The sequence below is a fragment of the Giraffa tippelskirchi genome, chromosome 7 (assembly GCF_054371585.1).
Source record: "Giraffa tippelskirchi isolate mGirTip1 chromosome 7, T2T-mGirTip1v1.2.pri, whole genome shotgun sequence".
In the NCBI taxonomy this organism is placed as follows: Eukaryota; Metazoa; Chordata; class Mammalia; order Artiodactyla; family Giraffidae; genus Giraffa; species Giraffa tippelskirchi.
This window is the reverse complement of record NC_137281.1, coordinates 72,395,371-72,407,691: the sequence shown is the minus strand read 5'-3', so window position 1 is coordinate 72,407,691 and position 12,321 is coordinate 72,395,371. Positions and strand designations below refer to the sequence as shown.

The window sequence follows — 12,321 nt, the reverse complement described above, 5'->3', positions numbered from 1 at the left end:
CTGTGTCCATCTGCTCTAAATATTCTGTCCCACCCTGGCTTTAGGACATGGCTAATAGCTCTTATTCTGTGCATTAGTCAGGGCTCTGCAAAGAACAGAACCAATAGAATGTGGATAGAGAGAGAAAGAGAATTATTTTAAGGAACTGGCTCATGCCATTAAGGAGGCTGACAAGTCCAAAATCCACAGGGTGGGCTGGCTGGCTAGAGACCCAGGATGAATGCATCATCTACTTTGGATTCCCACGAAACAGTCTATTTTCTACTGGAGTGGGCCGGGAGAACCGACTAGTTAAAAGCAGGAGTTTTGGAGGTAGTTACATGAATCCTGCAGCTAGCTGAAAGACCTCGGAGAAAACTCTAACTTTCAGAGCCTCGGTTTCCTCATCTGCAACCTGGGAGAAACAATAGCATTTACCTTACAGGGCTTTGATAAGAATTATTTGAGTTGATGTGTTATATAAAGAACACAGCAGAGGTACAGAAGATGGTACCTGCTCTGCAAATTTTGTTCCTTCCTATCTTGTGAGTGAGAATGGGCACTTAATGCAGTCTTAAAGTCACCAGGGAAAATAGCCAAGTTCAGGCTCCTTGGAGTTGCCCAGTGGAGTGGGAATGTGTTGCATCTGTCTGAGGACTCCGGCCCTGAGACCTTTCCAACAACATCTCTCTCAAGAGCCAGAGCACATGATGGCCAGGAAATGCTGCACCTCACACACCCCAATCACAGTCTCAGGTGTCCTACCACAAACCCAGAGCCACCTCAGAGCTCAGGATAGAGACAAGAAATGACTGATGACAAAAACCAGTGGGGTTTCCCTGGAATTTTCCACAGACCACTTCGATAAATGTTATCACTATGCCATTCGCCATCTTAATTGTTGCAATCTTTTTTTTTCTAATTTTAAGCTGTCAGACTCGTCAGAGATTACTCATCCAAAGAAGGCACTTTTTTTTTTTTTTTTTCTATTTTGGTCAAATAGTGGTTTGGGTTTCCTCAGAACAAGAAGGTTCTTTCGGCTTCCTTTGAAAGACAGTTCTTACATGTTCAGAGCCAGGAGGACTTTGAGGCCATAAGATCCTGAAGCCCTCTAGCGAGGTGGGGAGGCTATTTGTAATAATGATGACTTCAATGATCAAAGTGCTTAGTTACCAAAGGGCTTCAGATCTTTATTACAGAACTGGAGACTTTTAGAGCTGGAAGGGGTTGCAAATGTCATCCCAATCTGTTGAGTGGCCGACCATGAGTTGCCTTACTTTACAACGTATGAAGGGCATCAGTTGTCTATGAAAACCCTCCAATGACTTCATTTCATTTAGGATGAAATCCCCATGCCTCACTATGATCTTGTACCAGTACTATCTCCAACCATGCCCTGTCTCCCTCCTACACTCAGTCATGATGAACTTTGTGTTCCTTGCCAAGTCTGAGTTTGTGCCCACCTTGCATTTGCCCCTACTGCTCCTACAGGGGACACTGTTGCCCCTTATTTTCCTATTCCTGGCTCAGCTCAAATGTCACATTCTCAGAAAAACTTTCTCCGATTGTCTTTAAGGAAGTGCCTCGCCCAGTCATACTCAATTACATTACCCCACTTTGCTTTCTCATAGCAATCCTCTTTAGTTAAAATTATCTGGCTTATTCCTATTCAATGTCTTTCTACACCTTCTAGCATGTCAGAGCTTTGTCTTTCTTGTTCATTACTGTATCCCAGAGGCAACTCAGTGCCAGACACATAGTAGGTCCAGTATCATGTGTTGAAAGAATGAATGAATTTAATATTCATTTCTTCCATGTGAGCCTCATCCTTTTGAGGCAGACCTTACTGTTTTGCTTATTTAATGGTGAGTTGACATTGTTGAAATAAAGACCTCTTACACTGATATTCAAGAAAAGTATAGGTAACCCTTCAGTAAAAGGTCATAAAATTAATGTCTGTCCATGTTTACTAAATAATGAGCTTCAGTTTTGTAAATCATAAAAATTATAATTCTCAAACCATAATATCAGAAGAATGAGAATGTTTCTGAGTGCTTATAATCTGTATTTTGATTAAGGATCTTACAGTGGATTTTGAAAGGCTTTATTTAGATTATGTGTGAACTTAATACATGTTAATTAATAAAACAATGGTTTTTAATGTACATTTTCTTAAAAAAAAAATCCCATTTTCTAAATGGGCTTGTGCCATGCTAAGTTGTTTCAGTCATGTGTGACTTTGTGCGACCCTATGGACTATAGTCCACCAAGCTCCTCTGTCCATGAGATTCTCCAGGCAAGAATACTGGAGTGGATTGCCATTCCCTTCTCCAGGGGATCTTCTTGACTCAGGGATCAAATCAGTATCTCTTACCTTTAACCTGCATTGGCAGGTGGGTTCTTTACCACCAGTGCCACCTGGGAAGCCCAAATGGGCTTAGAGATGGGAACTGATTCCCAAGGCCCCTTATCTAGAATTCACTGTTTTGTAACAAACCACCCCAGAGCTCACTGACTTGAACCAACAAGAATGTATCATTTCTCTCAGTTCAGTGCGTGCCTGGCTGGCTCTTCTGCTGGGCTCACCTGCGCTTACACATATGGCTATAAGAGTTGGGACAGCTGGCTGTCTCCCACCATGTTGTCCTTCAAATGTCTTCACAGCCTGGGGACCTCAGGGATGATCCCAAGAGAGTAAAAGCTGGGGGATCAAGGCCTCTTAAGGCTTAGCCTCGGAAATGAGCCAGCATCACTTCTTCTGGGTTCTATCCATCAAAGCAAGCCATAAGACAGGCCCAGACTAGGGGAAGGGACATAGACTCCACTCTCAATGGGAGATGCTGTCACACTGCAAAGGAGCAGAGGGCCATATGGTGGCCGTCTCTGAAAATCTGTCACAGATAGTAAGTGCTGGAACCAGCTTGACTGAACCTCTGACTCAGCAAGGAAAACCAAGGACCAAGTTGTTATCTGTGACTCCAGAAATCTAAATGGCCTAAATCAAATTTATCTCTCAATTACATTATGTGTCTACCACGTGGCTGGCTGTGCTTCTGAGACCTCACTCTGGGACCCAAAGTAAGGGAGCAACCTCTCCATGGCATATCTCCTGAACTCATGACAGACAGAAAAGGGAAACAAGGACTCACTGGCCCAGAGCCTCTGCATGGAAGTGACACAAATCACACCCATGGTTACATCAGTGGCCAGTCGGGTCACAGACAGTTCTTCCTCTCCTGGGAGGGACACCGAACGTGAGTGGACAATAATCTTATCCACACGGAGCCCATTTTCCTCTTCAAGTCCTTTAAAAATAAATATCCTTCAACAGAGCCAAAATCTGTCTCATTTTAATTCTACTGTTGGTCCAAGCGCTGTTGTCTCATCTGCTTCCTCTGCCCACAGAGCAGAGAGACAAAGGTCGTTGGAACTGTCTCTTCTCTGGGAGCCGCCCAGTGTGAAAACCTGCCACAGCCCCTCCATTGCTCACAAGATCAAGTCTAAGATCCCACTGGCATCCTCTTAGGCGCCCCCACATTTTGATTCCTGCCGGCCTGCCAGGCTGCACTCCCTGAATGCCCCAGGCTGTTTGATGGCTTGTGTAGCTCACCGAGCTGTTTCCTCTGCCTCTGTGGCCCTTCTGCTGTTCTCCACCTTGTGAAGTGTTGTTTTCCTTTTAAGATCTGCCTTGAAAACCATGCCTCTCTATAGACAATTTTTGTTTTCTTTGGCAGGGCCAACCAACTTTTCCTTTTTCTAAACCTCTTCATTATAGCATCTGTTCATTCACTCATTCAACCTACACTTTTAAAGCATTTATTACTGCTCCAGGCTCTGGGGAGACACAGGGAATTATACAAACAAGTTTCTAGCTCCTTCACTGGTTACATTCTGGTACGCTAAAGCAGGCAATAAGCACATAAACAAATGAATAAACAAAATAATTTTACATAGTGATAAATGTTTTCATTACAATAAGAAAGGGGTGATAGCAAAAACTGGTAGCAAGGAAGTGAATGTTGTAAGTAGGATGATCAGGCTTTGTGGCCTCTCTGGCTTTTGGGCAGCTGCAAAAGATGTAGGGCAAAAGATGTAGGGGAAGCAGAGAGAAAAGCCAGTTCAAATGGTCTGTGGTGTGATCCAGCTGGGCTTGTTGTGGGCACAAGGAGGAAGGTGCTGTGGCTGAGGAACATAAAGAGAGGCAGAGAATGGTGAGACATGAGCTCAGAGAAGTGGGTCATGGCCAGATCATGTGGATGGTGTTAAGGAGCCTGGATTTTATTCTAACTACAACACAAAGTCCTGGAAGTTTTCATCAGGGAAGTAGAAAGGCATGATCTAATTTACACTTTTTTGAGATAACCTATGTTGCTTTGTGAGGCTTCCCAGGAGGCACCAGTGGTAAAGAACCTGCCTGCCAGTGCAGGAGAAGGCAATGGCACCCCACTCCAGTACTCTTGCTTGGAAAATCCCATGGATGAAGGAGCCTGGTAGGCTACGGTCCATGGGGTCGCTAAGAGTCGGACACGACTGAGTGACTTTACTTTCACTTTTCCCTTTCATGCACTGGAGAAGGAAATGGCAACCCACTCCAGTGTTCTTGCCTGGAGAATCCCAGGGACGGCGGAGCCTGGTGGGCTGCTGTCTATGGGGTCGCACAGAGTCGGACACGACTGAAGCGACTTAGCAGCAGCAGCAGCCAGTGCAGGAGCCATAAGAAATGTGGGTTCAACCCCTGGGCCAGGAAGATCCCCTGGAGGAGGACATGGCAACCCACTCCAGTATTCTTGCCTGGAGAATCCCATGGTCAGAGGAGCCTGGTGGGCTACAGTCCATAGGGTTGCAAAAGAGTCATACATGACAGTAGAGACTTAATACACACACACACACGTTACTTTGTGAATTGTAGGTGAGCAGGAGTAGAGTCTGTGAGACCAACTCGGAGGCTTTTGCTGTCATTCCAAGACACTGGTGACTTGGATACACCATCTACAACAGCCTCCCCCAGAAGCTGTGACCTCTGCTCTCCAGGGAGCTATAACCTAATCTCTGCATCTCAGCACACACATAGCCCTGAGGGGGGGTGGTCCACAGTGACAGAATGACGGGGTGGTGTGTCAGTCAGCAGTAGCACATACCTGAAACTTAGACTCAGCAGAACCAGCTCCCTTTCCCCCTGCTTTGCCAAGCTTCTGCAGAAACTCCCCTCCACATATCAGATGGGGCAGCTCATCTGACTGCCTGCCTCGCTTACACTGAGTTAGCAACCCAGGCCTGGCACAACCCTCGACATCCTGCCCACCCAGGCTCCACTCCACCAAGGTCTGCTGGGTTACACAGCAGCTTTGATATCTTGATCTGTAAGAGAGGCTTTGTCCCATGGAGCCTCTATGTTTTCATCTGAAAGGCAGGTGTTATTTTCCCTACTCCAAGAGCCCTTTTTTCCCAAGACCTTCCTTCCTACCTTTTCTCTCTCTCCATCGATCCCTTCAACTAGAACAAATCCACTCTGGGGATTTCTGAAACTCCACTGAATTTTTTTTTTTTTTAAATTAATAACCCCTGAACTGATTTCTCTGTGCCCTTAAGCCTCTTTGTTTCCAGTCCAGATCCCAGAATTATCCAGACTTTTCCCTCTTCTAGCTTGATTCCAGGTGGCTGGGAGCTGGACACCCAAGGGGAGCAGGTACCACCTGATCCCATGGGTCTAGCCCTCCCAGGGCAGGCCCTCCAGCTGTGGACAGAAACCAGCGCTGGACCACAGTCAGGAGTCCCCTTCCACTTAGCCAGGGAAGACACAGCTGGAGGCTGGGTCCCAGGCCAGGCAGTAGGGGGAGTGGGCGGGAGGGAGGGGCGGCGGGGGGAGTGGGCGGGAGGGAGGGGGAAAAGCGAGGGAAAGAGGGGGGAGCGTGACCAAAAAAAGACAAAAGAGAAAGTGTCAGAAGCAGAGAGAGAAGGAAAGAAGGTCCAGGAGAAAGCAAAAGACAGAGTGTGGGAGAGTGTGGGAGAGGCAGAAAAGCCGGGGAAGAGAGGATGTGAGTGTGTGCGTGCGCCGTGGGGGAAAGAGACGACAGAGAGGGAGAGAAAGAGACTTGGAGAGGGAAGGAAGGGAAGGAGCGAGCGGGAGCCAGGAGCAGCGAGCTGGGGGCGGAGACGAGGAAGTGGGTGCGAGGCGCAGGGCGCGGGCGGGAGGGGAGCGCCGCCCGCTCCATCCCTGCCCGGAGCGCAGCAGGCGCGGGCGCAGGACGGAGGCGAGACCGAGCGGAGCCACCTCGGCAGCAGCAGCTCCAGGTAACGCGGCCGCGGCCTCCCCGCCGGGCCTGGGCCCGGGGTGGGGTCCCCGGGCAGGCCCTGGTGGAGAGGAGGGGCGCCCCTGGCGGCTGCTCCCGGTTCCCTGTCGCCGGCTTGACCCTGACCCCGGGTTCGCGCCCCGGCCGGTCCGCGTGCGGGCTGTGCCTGACCTTGGACCAGTCCCTTTGCCGGCGAGACTCAGTTTCCTTTTGTGACTCGCGGGGGTGGCGCCCTGGGAACGTGGCAAGCGCGGGATGCAGCCCCGGTCGGTCTGCGGTGGTGCTCTGGGCGCGGGATCGCGCGGAAGTCCCCGCTGCCCCCGTGGGGATGGATTTGGAAAACCCACTTTCGCAGAAACAGCCCATGTTTTGTCCCTATGTCTGGGCGCTGGCGTTTTCTCAGGGCGATGTCTATGGGCGCAAGGAACGACTTTCTGCTTAAGGAAAGCCGATAGAGGGCAGGGGGTGGGCCGGGAGAAGGCTCCCAGCTCCTTAGGGAGCCTTCGCCCCCCTGGACTGTCACCCCGATGCCCGGGAGCGAGGACCTGGTAGCGGGAGCTTCTGGTCAGCGAGCCTCCAGGATGGAGCCGGGCAGGTGGCCTCGGCTTGGAGGCTTGGAAACGCAGTTCTGCCGCCTAAGGAGTGCAGCTGACCTTGAGCATGGGAGCCTCAGTTTCCTCCCCCATGAATAGGGCCAGACTCATGCAGACTCTGAGGTGGTTGTGAGGATAAGAAGGTGGGGCAGTCAGGTGCCTGCGGGTCGTGGTATTCCCCGGGTGGCAGCTGTCTTATCCTAACTCTGGTAGCCAGAGTCCTGGTGCGGATTGCCTCCTGGGAACTCATTTGTATGTGCCAGATCCGTCCTGGTCTCCTTTGCCAGAGATGGTTAGCGGTCCAGCTGGGCATGAAGCAGTGCCCATGGAACGAGGAGGGGATTGTCAGGAGCCCCACTCCCCAACCCAGATACAACATCCTGGTGGTTATTTTAGACGTGTCGCCTTTGAGATGACAGCTTATATCCAGTAAAGACTCCTGACGGAAGCTCTCTGAGCCTCAGTTTCCTTATTTGTAATAGAAAGTCATGAATTCCTTCTTGTTCATGAGACTCCTGTTGCTGGAGGTTATGAAAGGCAATTAGTAAATGATCTTTATTGACACCTCTGACCCTGAGTTATGAGGAGAATTGAATAGAATGAAAAAAGAACATTTCTTTTTCACCTGCCAGGCCTGGTAACTCAGCGCGTGATGTATATGGTATTGGCTATAGTCATTGCAATAATCATGGAAGCCAGTGCCATTAAATCCCAGTTTACAGAAAACCAAGGCTCACAGGGTCTGTGATTGCCACAAGGTCACACTGGTGGGAAGTGCCTGCCCTGGGATTGGCCCCAGTCCTGTCTGACTGTAGAGTACTTCTCAGAGCCCCGAACTGCCCCCCAAATATGGTGGTGGATGGTGTTCCTGGCACCTGCTTAGTTGCTTTCTTGTTGGCTGGTTTCTTGTGAAACATGTAATAGGAAGAGGAGCTACATAGTTGCTGGAGAAAGTGAATCTCAAGTCTGGCTGTGATATGTCAGGGGGTTCCTTTGCCAGGTGATTTCTCCAGTGGTCTGGAAGGAAGGAGGGTCACGACCCAACACCACACATGAAGCAGACACCAGGCTGATGCACTCTGTCCCGCCAACTTCTTTTCTTTCCCCTGCCGCCTTGTCCCAGTTCCTCTCACCTCCATTAACCTCAACCTAGGCTGCCTCTCTAGGTTGCAAGGACAAGCTTCCTTCTGCAACCTCTCATGATGACTAATGGAACTGACCCTCTGGGCTGAGGTGTCTGAAGGGAAAACAAATCCAGCTGTGGTCCATCTCCACGAGGGCCCCAGAGGAGGAGAAAGATTGGGTCCCAGTCTCAAGGATTTAGCTCAGCTTAGGGAGAAAGTCCGTGATGATGGGAAACTGGACACCGTGCTCTGGGAAAATGAGTGTTCCGGCAGGCTGGAGGGGTTCCTTTGCCAAAAATGTTCTAAGAGAAGAGGAGGACATCCAAACAAGATGATGGGAATATAAACCAAGGCTCAGCTGGAAAGAGATTCATCAATAGAGAGTACCTAAATGTTCGAAAGTAGGAGATCAACTGAGGAAACTATGGAACCATCATGTGGCTAATAAAAATGGACAGTCCTTTTCTTGATGATAAATTTTATGTTATCTGTATTTTACCACAATATAAAAAAACTTGAAATTAAAGTATAGTTGATTTACAACATAGTGTTAAATTTCTGCTGTTATAGCAAAGTAATTCAGTTATATGTGTATATATATATACATATATGTAAATATATATTTAGAGAGAGAGACATTCTTTTTTAAAATATTCTTTTCCATTATGGTTTATCATAGGCTCCTGAATATGGTTCCCTGTTCTGTACAGTAAGACCTTGTCTATCTATTCTATATGTAACAGCTTACATCTGCTAATCCCATCCTCCCACTGCCTCCCCCCTCAGCCCCCTTCCCCTGGGCAACCACCAGTCTGTCCTCTATGAAAAATGGACAGTTCTTAACAGATGGGGACATGCATATGTGTATACGTGGCATCACAAATTGGTGGCAAGTGCTTAGAAAAAAGACTGGAAGGATATAAGCCAAACAATGTTAACAGTGTTTGCCTATGGGAGATTTATTCCCACTTTATAATTTATGAACTTTCTAGATTTTATTCAATGAACATATACTATAATAATTAGTGGACATAGAACTGTCTGACTTTTAAGGACCTTATACTCCACCCGCTCCCACCTCTTCCTGGCCAGCACCCAGGACACAGCTGGTGTATGGAGGCCTGTCAGCAATAGGGACCCCTCTGTGCTGAGGCCTGGCAGGTATCTGAGAAGGAAGAAGGAACACTAACTTTTGAATACCACCACCATATGGCGTTAGTTGTGTTTTACTGTGTGCTCGTGGTGATTCTGTGAGGCAGGTGCTATCGATAACCCCATTTTTCAGAGAGGAAACCGAGAGTCAGATTTCTTCAGCCACTTCCCCAGCATCACACAGGATTCAAACCCAGGCCCCCTGAATTCAGAGTCTGCACTCCTAGCTGGAGTCAGGAAGGGTCAACAGATTCCATCTGTTGGCACTTTAATACTTACCAACAGAAACCCTGGGGGAGGCAGTGCTTCTCTGCACTTTCCAGGTGAAGAAATGGCTCAAGAAATTCACTGGCGGTTCGGTGGTTATGACTCAGCCTCTTACTGTGGGGGCCCAGGGTCAGTCCCTGGTCGGAGAACGAAGATCCTATAAGCTGTGTGGCATGACTCCCCAAAATTAAATTGTTTCTTTTTAAAAGAAAAGAAATGGCTCAGCAGTGACCTCTGAAGTGCCAGGCCTTGTGCTGGGGACCCAAAGGTACATAAGATGCCATCCCTGCACAGACGTGGGGGAGAGCAGTGTGTAAACTGTGTCCGCAGGGTTTCCGTGGTGGGGATGGGAGGATTGTTTTAGGGGACTGTGGGGCCTCAGAGGAGGAAGAATGGAGGCTCCCCGGACAAGATGGTATCTGAAATTGTTCTGGAAGGATAAGCAGAACCCACCAGGTGAGCAAGACAGGTTAGAACACTGGTTCTCAACTGGGCACAGTTTGGCCGCCCAGGGACATTTATCAACATAAGGAGATAGTTTTGATTATCACAACTGGGGGTAGGGAGGTGTACTGGCATCTAGTGGGTAGAGGGCAAAGATGTTGCCCCACATCCCACAACGCACAGGACGGCCCCCACAACAGAGAATTTACCTGTCCGAAATGTCAGCGGTGCTGAGTTGAGAAACCCTGGAACAGAAGAGAAGGGCCTTCCTGAACGTGGTTGGCCCGTGCAGAGCACCTGCGGATATTCACCAAGTGCCACCTTTGAGCCCGTAATGGCACTCCTGGCCTCCCTGCTGCCACTCTGCCCCCACCACCAGCCAGAGTGGTCTCTTTTTAAAAAAAAAATAAAAGCTTTATAGAGATATAATTCACCTGCCATAAAATTCAAATATACAAGCCAGTTGCTTTGAGTATATTCACAGAGCTGTACAACCGTGACTGCTATCTAATTCCAGAACATTTTCATCACCCCAAAGAGAAACTTTGTACACATTGGCTGTGACTCTCTATCCATCCACCCCCACAAATCACTGGTCTATTTCCTGTATCTGTAGGTGTGCTTATTCTGGAGATTTCATGTCAGTTGAATCATGCAACATATGACCTTTTGTGTCTGGCTTATTTCGATTAGCATAGTGTCCTCAAGGCCCATCTATGTTGTAGCGTGTGTCAGTACTTCACCGCTTTTTATGGCCCAAATAATATTCCATTGCATGGATAGACCAAATTTTGTTTATCCATTTATCAGTTGATGGTTGATGGGTATTTGGGTCATTTCTACCTTTTTGGCTATTATGGGTAACACTGCTCTGAACAGTTGTATACAGGTTTTGTCAGGACATAAATTTTCATTTCTTTGAGGTATGTACCTAAAAGTAGAATTATGAGGTCATATGATAACACTGGGTTTAATCCTTTGAAGAAGCACCAGAATGTTTTCCAAAGCAGTGGCACCATCTTACATTCCCCTCAGCCCTGTCTGAGGTTTCCAGTTTCTTCCCATCCTCACCAATGCTTATGATCTGACTTTTGGATCCTAGCCATGCTAGTGGGTGTGAAGTGATATCATTGCGGTTTTGATTTGCATTCCCCTGATGGCTAATTAATTTGAACATCTTTTTGGGTGCTTCTTGGCCATTTGTGTATCTTGTTTGCAGCACTGTCTTTTCAAATCAGCTTTAAAACTTGGTTGCATGCTTCCCTAACTTAGACCGAACCGCAAACCCCACAGAGCAGTACCGGGCCTGCCTGACAGGGCCTTGGCCCTATCTTTGACTGCATCTGCCCTCACTCTGCTATGGCCAAGCCAACCTCAGAGCAGCAAGCCCGTCGCTGTGTGAGTCCTTTGCAGGGGTGATTCCCCTACTCCCAACTGCCACCCCATCCTCCTTTGCAAAGCAGCTCTGGGGTCAGCCTCAGAAAGAGCTTCCCTGTTCTTTTGGTCTCAAGGGCCTTCCCTGACACCCCCCAGGCCTTTTCTATCCCCCCTCAAGGTTTCTTTTGATTATCCTTTTTAGTATCTCATAAAATCCAGAAGAACTGGCCTCCTGTGTGACCCTGGGCAAGTGGCTCCCCCCTCTGGGTCCCGGCTGCCCCATCTGAAAACAGACACAGGTGTATGAGCTGGCTGACCTCATAGGGCCTTTCCAACTCTGCCCTTCATTGATGCCAGCTTCCCTGTGGCAGCCCTGCCAGGAGGCGCCGGCCTGGCGCCATGGCAGTGAGAGAAAGGTGGCTGGAGCCAAGTTGGTCACAGATCGTAGCAGGCAGCGTGGCTGATTATCGCCAGCCCCATGGGGACAGTCTCCAGGAGCATGTGGCAGCCAGGCACAGTAGGAAGAATTGTCAACAGCTCGGCCCAGGTCTCCACCTTGGCCACTTTCAGCTCTAGAGTCACCCACTTTCCCCAGGAGAGGAATCTTCCAACCTCCAAACCCTCTCTGAACATTAGAGCTATCCGGCCCCCTCACTCGGTCACTTAACAAACACTTCCTGGTGGCCTGCTTCTTCCTAGTCCTGGTGGTCCCCGAAGACCTAGAGACAGAGAAGCGCCACACCTGCCCAAAGACCCAGGCGTTGTGGGGAAGGCAGGCTTGCAGCCAACAGCAGGACAGCAGCAGCCCTGAAGTTGCGAGTAGACCTCGGAGACTGGGATACCCACTGCCCGGGGGGAAGCGGGAGGATTTGCCGAGCTGGGTGCAGGGTGAGCGGGAGTGCAGCAGGTAGGCAGAGTGTCTGGGTATTAAAGGCATAGGGAGAGGTGTGTAGACACACGGCTGCAAAGCCTCCAGGTGTGCTCAGGGCGTTCAGAACAATTAGGTTTTGCCTGAGGCTCTGGGGACAGTGGAAGGAGGTAACAGAGGATTCAATTTGCCAAGGTCCTGATCATGGAAAGCCTGCAGTGCCAAGC

The 12,321-nt window shown here is 49.0% G+C and overlaps 1 protein-coding gene across 6 annotated transcripts in view; it reads left to right on the top strand.

Moving 5' to 3' along the window:
• Positions 1-6,232: 6,232 nt before the first annotated feature.
• The window catches only part of HRH2 (histamine receptor H2), a 49,073-nt gene continuing 42,984 nt past the window's right edge, over positions 6,233-12,321 (top strand). For all 6 annotated transcript variants that reach the window (XR_014058496.1, XR_014058494.1, XR_014058495.1 and 3 more), the window contains exon 1: positions 6,233-6,270. The gene's annotated coding sequence lies outside the window, so the exon portion shown is untranslated. The remainder of the gene's footprint in view (positions 6,271-12,321) is intronic.